This window comes from Echinops telfairi, unplaced genomic scaffold (genome assembly GCF_000313985.2).
Source record: "Echinops telfairi isolate 266 unplaced genomic scaffold, ASM31398v2 ScPeMD7_7420;HRSCAF=8458, whole genome shotgun sequence".
Lineage (NCBI taxonomy): Eukaryota > Metazoa > Chordata > Mammalia > Afrosoricida > Tenrecidae > Echinops > Echinops telfairi.
This window is the reverse complement of record NW_022111320.1, coordinates 52,102,182-52,113,549: the sequence shown is the minus strand read 5'-3', so window position 1 is coordinate 52,113,549 and position 11,368 is coordinate 52,102,182. Positions and strand designations below refer to the sequence as shown.

General features: G+C 43.5%; 1 protein-coding gene and 1 non-coding gene across 2 annotated transcripts in view; one reads left to right on the top strand and one right to left on the bottom strand.

The window, feature by feature from the left end:
* Positions 1-11,368, bottom strand: part of DOCK3 (dedicator of cytokinesis 3) — a 340,151-nt gene that overhangs the window by 238,337 nt on the left and 90,446 nt on the right. The gene's annotated exons all lie outside the window — the stretch shown is intronic.
* On the top strand, positions 5,423-5,530 carry LOC115872201. Its single transcript, XR_004047733.1, has one exon. It is a non-coding gene; the product is annotated as a U6 spliceosomal RNA (small nuclear RNA).

Here is an 11,368-nt window from a genome sequence, read left to right as displayed (position 1 = left end):
GAAATAATAATAACAAAATATAACTGATCGGGGACTCACAGGGTGGGAGGGTGGGGGAGGAATGGGAAACAAGATGAGCTTATACCAAGGGCTCAAGCAGAAAGTGTTTTGGAAATTATGATGGCAACATATGTACAAATATGCTTGATATAATGGATGTATGGAATGTTAGAAGACCTGAAAGAGCCCCCAATAAAGTTATTTTAAAAATAGATAAATAAAAACAAAAACCTTGATGCAGCTAAAATAAAATAAATAATTATATATATAAATAAATGCAAATTCCTGAAAGACAGGGGAAAAAAAGGCCCATCAAAGCCCCCACGAACACTGAATCAATTTCAGATCAAGGCAACACATGCGACAGGGCAAAACTGCTCCACAGGGGTTTCTTGGATGTGATCCTCACAGATCACTAGACCTTTCGGCCACAGAACTCCTGTGTGGGTTTGAACCACCAGCCTTTAGGTTAGCGATCCAGAGCAAACCATTTGTACCACCCAAGGACAGGAGCCTTAACATAAACTTTGGTGCACCATTCCACTTGCCATGAAAAAATTCAAGGCTACCTAAGGAAGGGAATTTCACTTTCAGTGATATGTAAAAATATTCTCATACGGTTTTATAAAATATACATTAAGCCATGTCTAACAAGTTCTTATTGGTTACACTTGCAATTCTGGTAAGAACAGCACAGTAAGGATAAATAATATTCTATAAGCCAATAGTAACTCTTCTTAATAAGCATCTCTTAATATGCAAATCCTCTCTTCCTATTGGTGGGGTGAAAAAATAAAACAGCTACAAATTGCTTTAGAGCACACAATTTCTCTGGCCACATCTTTAAACCAGTTTGGAGTAAGGGGAAAAATGTGCGTGCGGAGTCGGGGATGCAAAAACAGGGGAGAAAAGGGAGTTGTGGTCGGCAGAATTCTAAAGATGTCCCCACAGGATTCCCTGGTTATTCAATCAAGCACTGCTATGAAGGCACTTTGCAGATGTAATTAAGGTTACTAATCAGCTCATCTTAAAATAGGGAAATGATCCTGCATTATTCAGGTGGGCCCAGTGTCATCGCATAAGCCTTTGCAAGCAAAACGGTGCATCAGAAGACTCAGCGAGAGTAAGCTGATGAAAAGCAAGAGTAGAGAGGAGTGAGCCACGAGGTCAGAGATAATATGAAACACAAGCAGAACTCTACCCAATGTTGCTGGCTTTGAAGGGGCTACCAGCCACAGGAGGAACCCTTGAGGCGCAACAGTGGAAAACTTGGCTGCTCACCAAAAGGTCAGTGTTTCAAACCCACCCCGCTGCTCCATGGGGAAAAAAGATGCCAGTTGGCTTCCACAGAAATAAAAACCATTGCCATCTAGAGATGCCCCAAAGGTGGTAATCTTTACAGAGGCAGGCTGTCTTATCTTTCCCCTGTGGAGTAACTGGTGAGTTTGAACCACAGACCTTTCGGTGAGCACCACAAGACTCCTCCAGAAAACTGCAGCCTTGCTAATGCTACAGGTAGTTCTGCTTCATTTATGCGGCCAGTGTGAGTCAAAACTGGCTCAACAACAATGGGTTTGGGGTTGGGTTCTTTGATACCATGAAAAAGTTAACATGCACACCTGCTAATCAACAGGTTGCAACCATCAAAAGTTGGGAAATAAAAAGAGAAGAACTTTCAGCGTTTCTTAAGGAAAAAGCTCTCAAGCCTCAAGTTTCAATGTTGACAGATTATATGGACAAAATAATGAAGGAAGTAGGAAGAATCAAAAGAAGGTAAAGGAATACATGGAGTCACTGTCCCCCAAAGTGTGTTGGAGTTGAACTATTTCAGGAAGTAGCATTTGATCAAGAACCAATGGTATAAAAAGAAGAAGTCCAGGCAGCACTGAAGGCACTGGCAAACAATACGGCTCTAGAAACCAGTGGGGTGTCGACTGAAATACCTCTGTCCTTTGTGCATGTCAAAGGAGAGGCCAGTCCCTCGGGAAGGGCATCTGCTGGATAAAGTGAGGGTCAGTGAAAAGAGGGCGACCCTCAACAAGATGGATGGACAGCGTGGCTGCAGCCACGGGCTCTGACAGGAACTAGGACCAGGCGGCAACCTGTGCCCTTACCCACAGGGTTACGATGAGTGCGAGCTAACTCCAGAGCATCTAACAAAGAAAACGACGTTTCCACAAAATGTGGTTGCTTCTGCACAATGGAGGATGCTTTAAAAAGCTTATGAAAAAAAATGGAATTCAAAGGTGACGGAAATTTTCCATGAACTTGATGGGAAATGATAGCAACTTAAAAAAAAAAAGGGGGTAATTAAGATCACAAACCCGTCAGGAAGGAAGGTTTAAATCACTCCACCAGGTAAAGAACCCTTAGCAGCTCAGGACTTGAGGCAGGACCAGAGGAATGCAGATCGGATAGTGCAAGACAGAAGTAACAGATACGATGGTGTCAGGATTATTTATAGACATGAGGACTACAGTAGGTTTGCATATTTCCCATTTAGTTGTCATGCATGCCTATAAATGTAACCCGCTTTCTTTTCTCCTTCCCATATATGTTACTGAAAGTTAAGTGTACAATTTAGTCTTTAATTAACAGAACAGTCAGTGGGACTGTATTCTGGACTTGAGCAATTGGTACAGTCAGCCATGGATAAAGCAGTTCTTGGATCTGCCCATCCGTTTCCAGGAGGGTCTCCTCCCTCGTAGGAAACACACGGTTGTCTGCGTTGTCTGCGAGCACCAACATGCAAGCTGCTGTCGCTGTCAGGTGCCAGGCAGGCCCTGACTCACTGCAGCTCTGTGGACACTAGAATGAAATAAACATGTACGCAAGGCGCATGGCAAAGTGTAGAGCGAGGTGTGCTAATTATCAATTTTCTGTCTCTCGGCTCCAAATTCATTATTTTTGCCATCACTGAAAATGAAAGTGGGCCCTGTGTTTCCTTTCCCACCTGGACGAAGTTAACATTTCTAAGTAGCGGGCACTAAAGAGAGATGTTTTAGGAAGAAAAGAGGTTTGGCGGGGTGGGGTGGGGTGGGGGTGGGGGGGGTTGCACTGTGCTTTCTTAGCAAGTTCCTGCAGATGATCTGCCACACCAGATGCCTGAGGTTCACACAGCTTCTCCGTCAGCCAGCCCCTAAGTAGGCAGTCTGGCAGGGTACTCTATGCCCCCACCCAAGAGACTTTTTACTAGAAATCCTACCAACAAGAATTTCCTTATGAACAGCTTTTCCAGGGACCCAGAGCAAGGGTTGGCAAACTTCTTCAAGGGCTGTTGTTGTGGCTGTTGGGTAACAGTGCCTGTTCTGGGCCATCTTCACAATGGTTCCTATCAGGGAGCCCACTGATGCAGCCACGGTGTCCCTCCACCGCCTCGTGGGCCTTCCTTTTGCTCTGCTCTTCCACTTTACCAAATAGTCCTTTCTCCAGGGACTGGTCTCTTCTGACAACGTGTCCACAGTATATGCGAGAAAGTCTCCCCACCCTAGCCTCTAAGGAGCATTCTGGCTGGACTTCCAAGACTGATCAATTGTCCTTTTAGCAGTCCATGGTATTTCAACATTTTTTCCCAGCACCGTAATTCAAATGCATTGATTCTCCTTTTGTCTTCTTTATTGAGTGTCCACCTTTCATATGCCTATGAGGTCATTTAACATGTACATTTTACAGCTTGTGTCAGGTGCACCTTAGCTCTCAAAGTAACACCGCACTCTTCAATACTCTACAGAGATCTTGTGCAGCAGGTCGCTCTTCAATACTCTACAGAGATCTTGTGTAGCAGGTCTACATATTGCCATGCGTCTTTTGCCCTCTTGACTGCTGCTTCCATAAGCATTGATTTGGTGTGGATTCAAGTAAGATGAAATCCTTGACAACTTCAAGGTCTAAATAGTAAATATTTAAGGTTTGTGGGGAAAGATGGGGCTATCTACATTCGTAAAGAGTTACAGTCTCAGGAAAACACAGGGGCAGTTCGACCCTGTCCTACAGCGTTAATATGCATTAGCATTGATGTGATGGCAGTGAGTTATGGTCTGTCAAGACTACTCAACTCTGGGAGTCATTACAGGGAGAAAATATTCCTGACCCGTTCATAAACAATTGGGTGTGGCTGTGTTCCAATAAACCTTTATTTACAAAAACAGGTGGCCAGCTATGAATTATAGTTTTCTCTGGAATAGATTCCAGTCAAATTCCCAAGGACAAACTTCCTGCAAATTCAGTCCGCTCAGCCCACAGTAACTTCTCTGCCATCCGGTGAACCATGGTCATGCCCTCTACATAAGGTCTGGGTCTTTGCCCCAGAGGGGTCCTCTTCCTTGGACTTTCTATCTCAGACATGTGTAGTAGTTGATCACCTATCAATTATTGTTATATTAGAGAATGTAACACTGCTCCCTCATTACTCCAATCCTGTTTCAGTTAACATTTCTTTACATAACTCTTTGTTTCAATTATTTGTAGGTTCTCTCTCCTTATTGGACTCTGTCTGATACCCATGCACAATGTTAAGTGGCAAGTATTAAGATTAAACAAGTCATCAAAAGATAGAGCGTCTGGGGTCTTAAAGGCTTGAAGGTAAACAAGTGGCCATCTAGCTGAGAAGCAACAAAGCCCACATGGAAGAAACACATCACCTGTGCGATCACGAGGTGTCAAAGGGATCAGGTATCAGACATCAAGGGGAAAAAAAATCACATCATTGTGAATGAGGGGGAGTGAAGATTGGACTCAAATGGACCCAAAGCCCATCTGTGGGCAACTGGACCTCCCCTTACAGAAGGGTCACAGAGAAGAGATGAGCCAGTCAGGGTGCAGCATAGCAACAATGAAACGTACAACTTTCTTCTAGTTCTTAAATGCTTCCCGCCCGCCGCCTCCCCGCCACTACTATCATGATCCCAATTCTACCTTACAAGTCAGGCTAGACCAGAGGATGTACACTGGTATGGATAGGAACTGGAAACACAGGGAATCCAGGCAAGAGTGGCAATACCAGAAGGGTAGAGTGAAGGTGGAGTAGAAAGGGGGAACCGGTCACAAGGATCTACGTATAACCCCCTCCCTGGGGGATGGACAACAGAAAAGTGGGTGAAGGGAGATGTTGGACAGTGTAAGACATGACAAAATAATAATAATTCATAATTTATCAAAGGTTCGTGAGGGAGGGGCCGGGGAGGGATGGGAAAAATGTGGAGCTGATACCAAGGGCTCAAGTAGAAAGCAAATGTTTTGAGAATGATGATGGCCACAAATGTGCAAATGTGCTTGACACAATGGATGTCTGTATGGGTTGTGAGAAGTATTGTAACAGCCCCCAATAAAATGACTAAAAAAAAAAAAAAGATTAAATGAGTCAAACTCAGTTCCCTTACTTTGATGAGCCTGAAAGGTAGACAATAAAAAACAAATGCTGCTCACTTTGGCAGCACATATAGTAAATACTAAAATTGTAACAATACAAAGAAGATTAGCATGGCCCATGCACAAGGATGACATGCAAATTCATGAGGCATTCCATATTTCAAAAAATAAACATAATGGCATAGTATGGTAAGTGCTAACAGGAATAAACAAAGAAGACAGGGTATTTTTCACAGAAAGTATTCAATGCAAGCTTCTTTACAGAGGTAAAATTTAAGCTAACAACAAAAAATTAAGACAGCCAACTGTACTTTAGCACATTATCTCTTTCATTCTCCCTGATATATTTTAGGGGAAAAAGCCTGTCTATATATGTGCTTATATATTTATGTTTACTGTATTTCTTTAAGAAACATATTCTTTACCTGGGAGTTTCTCTCATATACTTTGCATTAAATGTACTATATTTTTCAGAGGTTTCCAGTCATTCAAGAAATTACCTTTGAAAAAGCACTTAACAACACTTATATGTAACCCAAGAGGAGAATATGCTTGAAATTACGATTGTAACTGGGCACATGAGAACTAGTTTCTATTGAGCCCCGACACCCCAGGCTATGTGCTTCAGACTAACGGGACTTCAGGCCCTGTGCCTTCCAGGTGTGCAACATCCTTCATGGCCACACCAGAAGGGCTCCATGTGGAAAGTCTACTAGTGAACTGGGCTGTACCTCAAACTCACCTGTAGCCCTTGGACTTAGGGCTGAAATTACATGGGAAGAAACAGAAGACAGCTATACCAAGGGTAAAAAACTGGCAGTTGTTGGACTACCATGTAAGTACGTAGTATATTATCATAATACCAAATATTACCCTGTTTCCCCCCAAATAAGACAGTGTCTTATATTAATTTTTGCTCCCAAAGATGCGCTAGGTCTTATTTTCAGGGGATGTCTTAGTTTTCCATGAAGAAGAATACAGTACACATTTAATGTTTATTGTTTTATTAAAAGAGACCTCAGACTTCCTGGCTGCTCTGGCTGTGCTGCGGCCAACGGTGAGCTGGGTGGAGGCACCCGCCTATACGGTCCAGAGTCCAGAGTTACGGTAGCTTTGGGGGCCCTTATTTTGGGGGGATGCTTTATATTTCAGCGAGAGGCAAAACTGTAAGTAGGTCTTATTTTTGGGGGGTGTCTTACTTTCAGGGAAATGGGGTACCATCATTAAGAAGTATTGATATGATAAGCCTGGTCCTGCCACTGTGAATGAGTATTATTGAAAGTTTTGCTTTACTGCCAAACCCAATTGTTTATGTAGTGTCCAGTCACTTAAGGATTTAATGTTTTAGTTTCCTTACTGTATTTGAAAGACAATTTAGCTGGAAATATGATTCCTGGTTGGCAATTCTTTAAGGATTTTAAACATCTCATTCCATTGCCTTCTTGCCTGCATAGTTTCTGCTGCAAAATCATTGTGTGGAGGAGTGGGGGCAGGGGTGTGTAAGCTGCTCTAAATTCTTTGTCTTTGGTTTGGAAAGTTTGTGTTTCAGTGAGTTTCTTTTGAGAGTCTCTCCTATGTGGGGTGTATTAAACATTTTGGTTGAAACCTCTCTTGTCTTCCATGGTATTTGGATGAATCCCCTCTTATCGTCTTCCATGATATTTAAGAAGTTATCTGTCAACATGTTTCAAAAATTTTCTTTGTCCTTTTCCCCGTTCCTCATGTGTAATTCCTGTTACATGTAAATTATTCATTTTGATGATGTCCCATATAAATATTAAACGTTCATATTCTTTTCCTTCTTTTTTTCTGATTGTTCTTAAAATGTATTAGCATACAAGAATTTGTCTTCTGTTCCACCAAGTCTTTCTTCTGTTGATTCAATTATATTTCCAAATCCTTACATTGAATTAATAATTTCTGATATTTCATTATTGACTGCTTTTAAATGTTTTTAAAATTATTGTGCTCATCATTTTGAATTCTTCTAGGGTTTTTACCTCTGTTTTTCTTGATCTCTTTGAGAAGTCTATATGTTAGTCTTTTAAATTCCTAATCTGGTAGCTATCTTTCTTCCTCAGAAGTGTTTTCTGTCCCTTTATTTTGCTCATTAGTTAGAGCCAAATTATCTTGAGTTTTCATATAATTTGTTATTGTGTTGCCTCCAAAAGCATTAAGAATTTATTTATACATTCCTTTATTGACTATATGTTTGTTTAATGCTGGTTGTTTCCTCTTGATATACAAGGAGCTTAATGTCTTCTCTATTTGAAATGTCTTTCCTCCTTTGTGTTATTCCGGTTGTTGTTTTGTGGTTCTGGTCTATGCAGGACTTTGGTAGTGTCAGTTGCCAGGATGCAATTTTCTCATTAGTGGGCATGGTGGCCTGGTGGTTACACGTTGGGCTGCTAACTACAAGGTCAGCGGTTTGAAATCACTAGCTGCTCCGTGGGTGAAAGACAACACCTCCTCCACAGAGACCCACAGAAGCAGTCCTACCCTGTCCTACTGGGCTGATACAAGTTGGAATTGACTTGATGGCATTGAGTGGGCTGGTTGCAGTGGGGAAGGTGAGCCAAACCCACATGACAGTCCTCTGTGGTGAGGGTTAACTGACTTCCTTCACAGAACTGAGTGAATGTAGGAGAACAGGTGATTTCCTTCATAGTGGATGACAAGTATTGTGTGGCCAGGGTCCTTTCACAAGTCTTGTGGACTGTGGAGTTATCCTGGATTAGTACCAGCAGTTAGTGTATCCTCTAGAAGTCAAGGCAGGATGTCCTGGTAGTGAGTTAGTTCAAGTTTATTGTGCCCACCTGGCCGATAAACACATGTGGGGTTAATTGAAGGGCAGAGAGATAAATGGCTCGCTGAGCCTTGCCTTTCGAGTTCTCGGGTCTCTTGCTTTGTGATGGTCGGACCAGGGTGCAGCTGCCTTAGCAGTTCCCTGCTTCAGCTGGCAAGGCTCATTTCCTGCAAGACATCCCCAAGGAGAAGCCACATGGACCTACCCTGATGCAGCCCTGGGTGCTGGAGCAGCCGTGTGGAGAACCCTGCCAGTGCTGAGATGCTTACACACTCACTGATTCAGCTTTCCTCCTGCAGTCAGTTTCACAGTGTGTGTTTTGTGAGATGGAGGAGGGCTTTGTGGATTGGTGTTGGACATATGGGTTAATATTGGACTTGTGGGCTTGGGCAACTCTGGGTTGGGATGTTTTCTTGATGTGCACTTAACCTTTATACAAGACTTTCTTTTATACATGGCTTTCTGTGGATTTGTTTCTCTAAAGTACTCAGACTACACAGTAGACATTGATAAAGTGCAACCCAAATGAACAGAATAGGTTCCACGTACATAACTGAATTGTTATCTTAGTAGGTGGTGAGGGATCAAAGAGTTGCAGCGCTTGTACAGTCAGCCTGCTATAACTCTCTGAGTGTGGGATGTGTGACATAGCAGCTGGGAAGACAGTGGATGAAGGGACTAGGATCTTATGCTCATCATTTAGCAAAGGTGCAGACGTCACTTGTAGAGATGTGACAGGCATTGCTGATGAAGTGATGTGCCTGTCCAGCAGGTCACTAAGCATGAGTTCAGGGAAAATTCTCACCAGTTCCTGGATTATGAGCACTATGCTTAACCAGATGCCAGGTGGTCATGGCAGGGGTGCATGGATCACTTGTCTCCAGAGCTCAGGCCAGTGCCACCCGAGGAGCAGCACAGCAGTGGGCAGAAATGCACTGCCAATCATCAGGGTGGTGGAGGCATAGGGTGGTGAGTGATGCACATGTGCTATCAGTCTTTGGTGTAGTGGCATGGGAGCATGCACCACTGGGAAAGCAGTAGCAAGAGTAGGGATAGATAGGTAGAATGGGCATGCAGCACAGATTTATGAGAACAGTGACACAATGAGTCACAGGTGGGCATGTATTATTGAACACGGGCAGGGTGGATTGTGCTGCCAGTCACTGGATGGGCGAGGCAAAGGTCACTGAGAGGCAAAGGGAGAACATGTCCTTCCGGTCATCAGCATCGGCACCAGGCACTCCTTAGTGAGTACACTCTGTTGATCAAGACTCAGTTCCCAACCAAATGTGAGGGGCTGTCTGGAGCCTGGTATCTCCAGGTTCCACTTTGCAGATCCTTCTTTTGTAGGTATCATCAGTAAAAAACAACCCGAGACTGGTCCTGGTGAGGAGCTCTTTCCATTTTCTGGTTCCCTCCCTATTCCGTGGTTGCTTGGACTCCTGGAGTTCTCACCCACCTTCCTACACTTTCCCTCTTTAGAGCTGGTTCATGTTCTACCTACCTTTCTTCACTCTGCATTCTGTCTCCTATTGGGAATCTCTGAAGGTGTCTTCTTGCTCAATTAGAAATGTTGCTTGCTCTGTATCAAGATGACCATGATGTGCAAGGTCAGTTGGCAGGGCACCATAATCTGTAAATGGACTTGTTTCTGCTTTCATCCAGATTCTCGTCACAGCCAGCGTTCAGTCTGATTCTTCATCCTTCTACTTTTGCTGCTTATGCTTCCAAGACTGTCAGCTGAACCTGTTTCACTTGGTTTCTCATGTTTTTTTTCAATCATTTTATTAGAGGTCCATACAACTCTTATGACAATCCATACAGACATCAATTGTGTAAAGTGCATTTGTACATTCATTGCCCTCATCATTCTCAAAACATTTCCTCTCCACTTAAGCCCCCAACATTAGGTCCTCATTTTTCCCCTCCCTCCCCACTCCCCCCTCCCTCATGAGCCCTTGATAATTTATGAATTGTTATTTTGTCATATCTTGCCCTGTCCGACGTCTCCCTTCACCCACTTTTCGGTTGTCCGTCCCCCAGGGAGGAGGTCACATATAGTTCCTTGTAACCGGTTCCCTCTTTCCAACCCACTCTCCCTCTACCCTCCCAGTATCGCCACTCACACCACTGGTCCTGAAGGGATCATCCGGCCTGGATTCCCTGTATTTCCAGTTCCTATCTGTACCAGTGTACATCCTCTGGTCTAGCCAGACTTGCAAGGTAGAATTCGTGTCATGATAGTGGGGGTGGGGAGGAAGCATTTAGGAACTAGAGGAAAGTTGTATTTTTCATCGTTGCTACATCGCACCCTGACTGGCTCGTCTCCTCCCCGAGACCCCTCTGCAAGGGGATCTCCAGTGGCCTACTAATGGGCTTTGGGTCTCCACTCTGCACTCCCCCCCATCATTCCCTATGGTGAGATTTTGCTGATGGAGGGTGGTATAGTATATCTGACCAAGGAGCCATCTCGGGCTATATCCCACCACCCACCACCTGTCCCCACTCCAATCTAGCGCCATCATTACAGGGCTTCCTACGCTGTACTCTGTACAGGAGCAGTGTCAGGTCTTTTCCCCCATGAAGGTGCTGCATGGCCTTTCTGTTAGTAGTCAAGCATTTAACCATGGGGTCACAAGGGCTCCACTACCACATGCAATTAAACTGTGATTGAACCTGCTGATTAAGGGCTGTCATGGAACCCGAAGAGGTTGTCTCTCCTACATGGAGGTTGTGACTTGGGGAGTATAAACAAACAGGTCATTTTGGACAGAAAGTCCTTTGCATACAAATAAATTCATAAGGAGGATGAAGTAAAGCCGTATTAAGAAAATATACACTGTTTCTAAAAAGAAAATAAATCTTTAAGAGCATTTTGAGGAAATCAGAAATCTACTTTTATGGAAATACTCTTTTCTTCAAAAAAGAAAAGGAAAAGGAAGATAATAGCATTTCTTAGCTCCCAGTTTGGTCTTTGGGGAAGAAACAGAAATATTTATACCTTTTGAAACTGTAAACACTGTTGTGTTGCTGCATGCTTTTGGTCCATAGCCTCAGAACATTTCATACCTGAAACAGCCACTTTCCGTTCCAGTTAGGTAAAAACAACATTTCACAAGAATTAGAAAAGGAAGCTAAAATCTTTCCTGTCATAACTCAGAAAGCAAGCCTCAGAGTTGGCTATGTGTCTCTGAA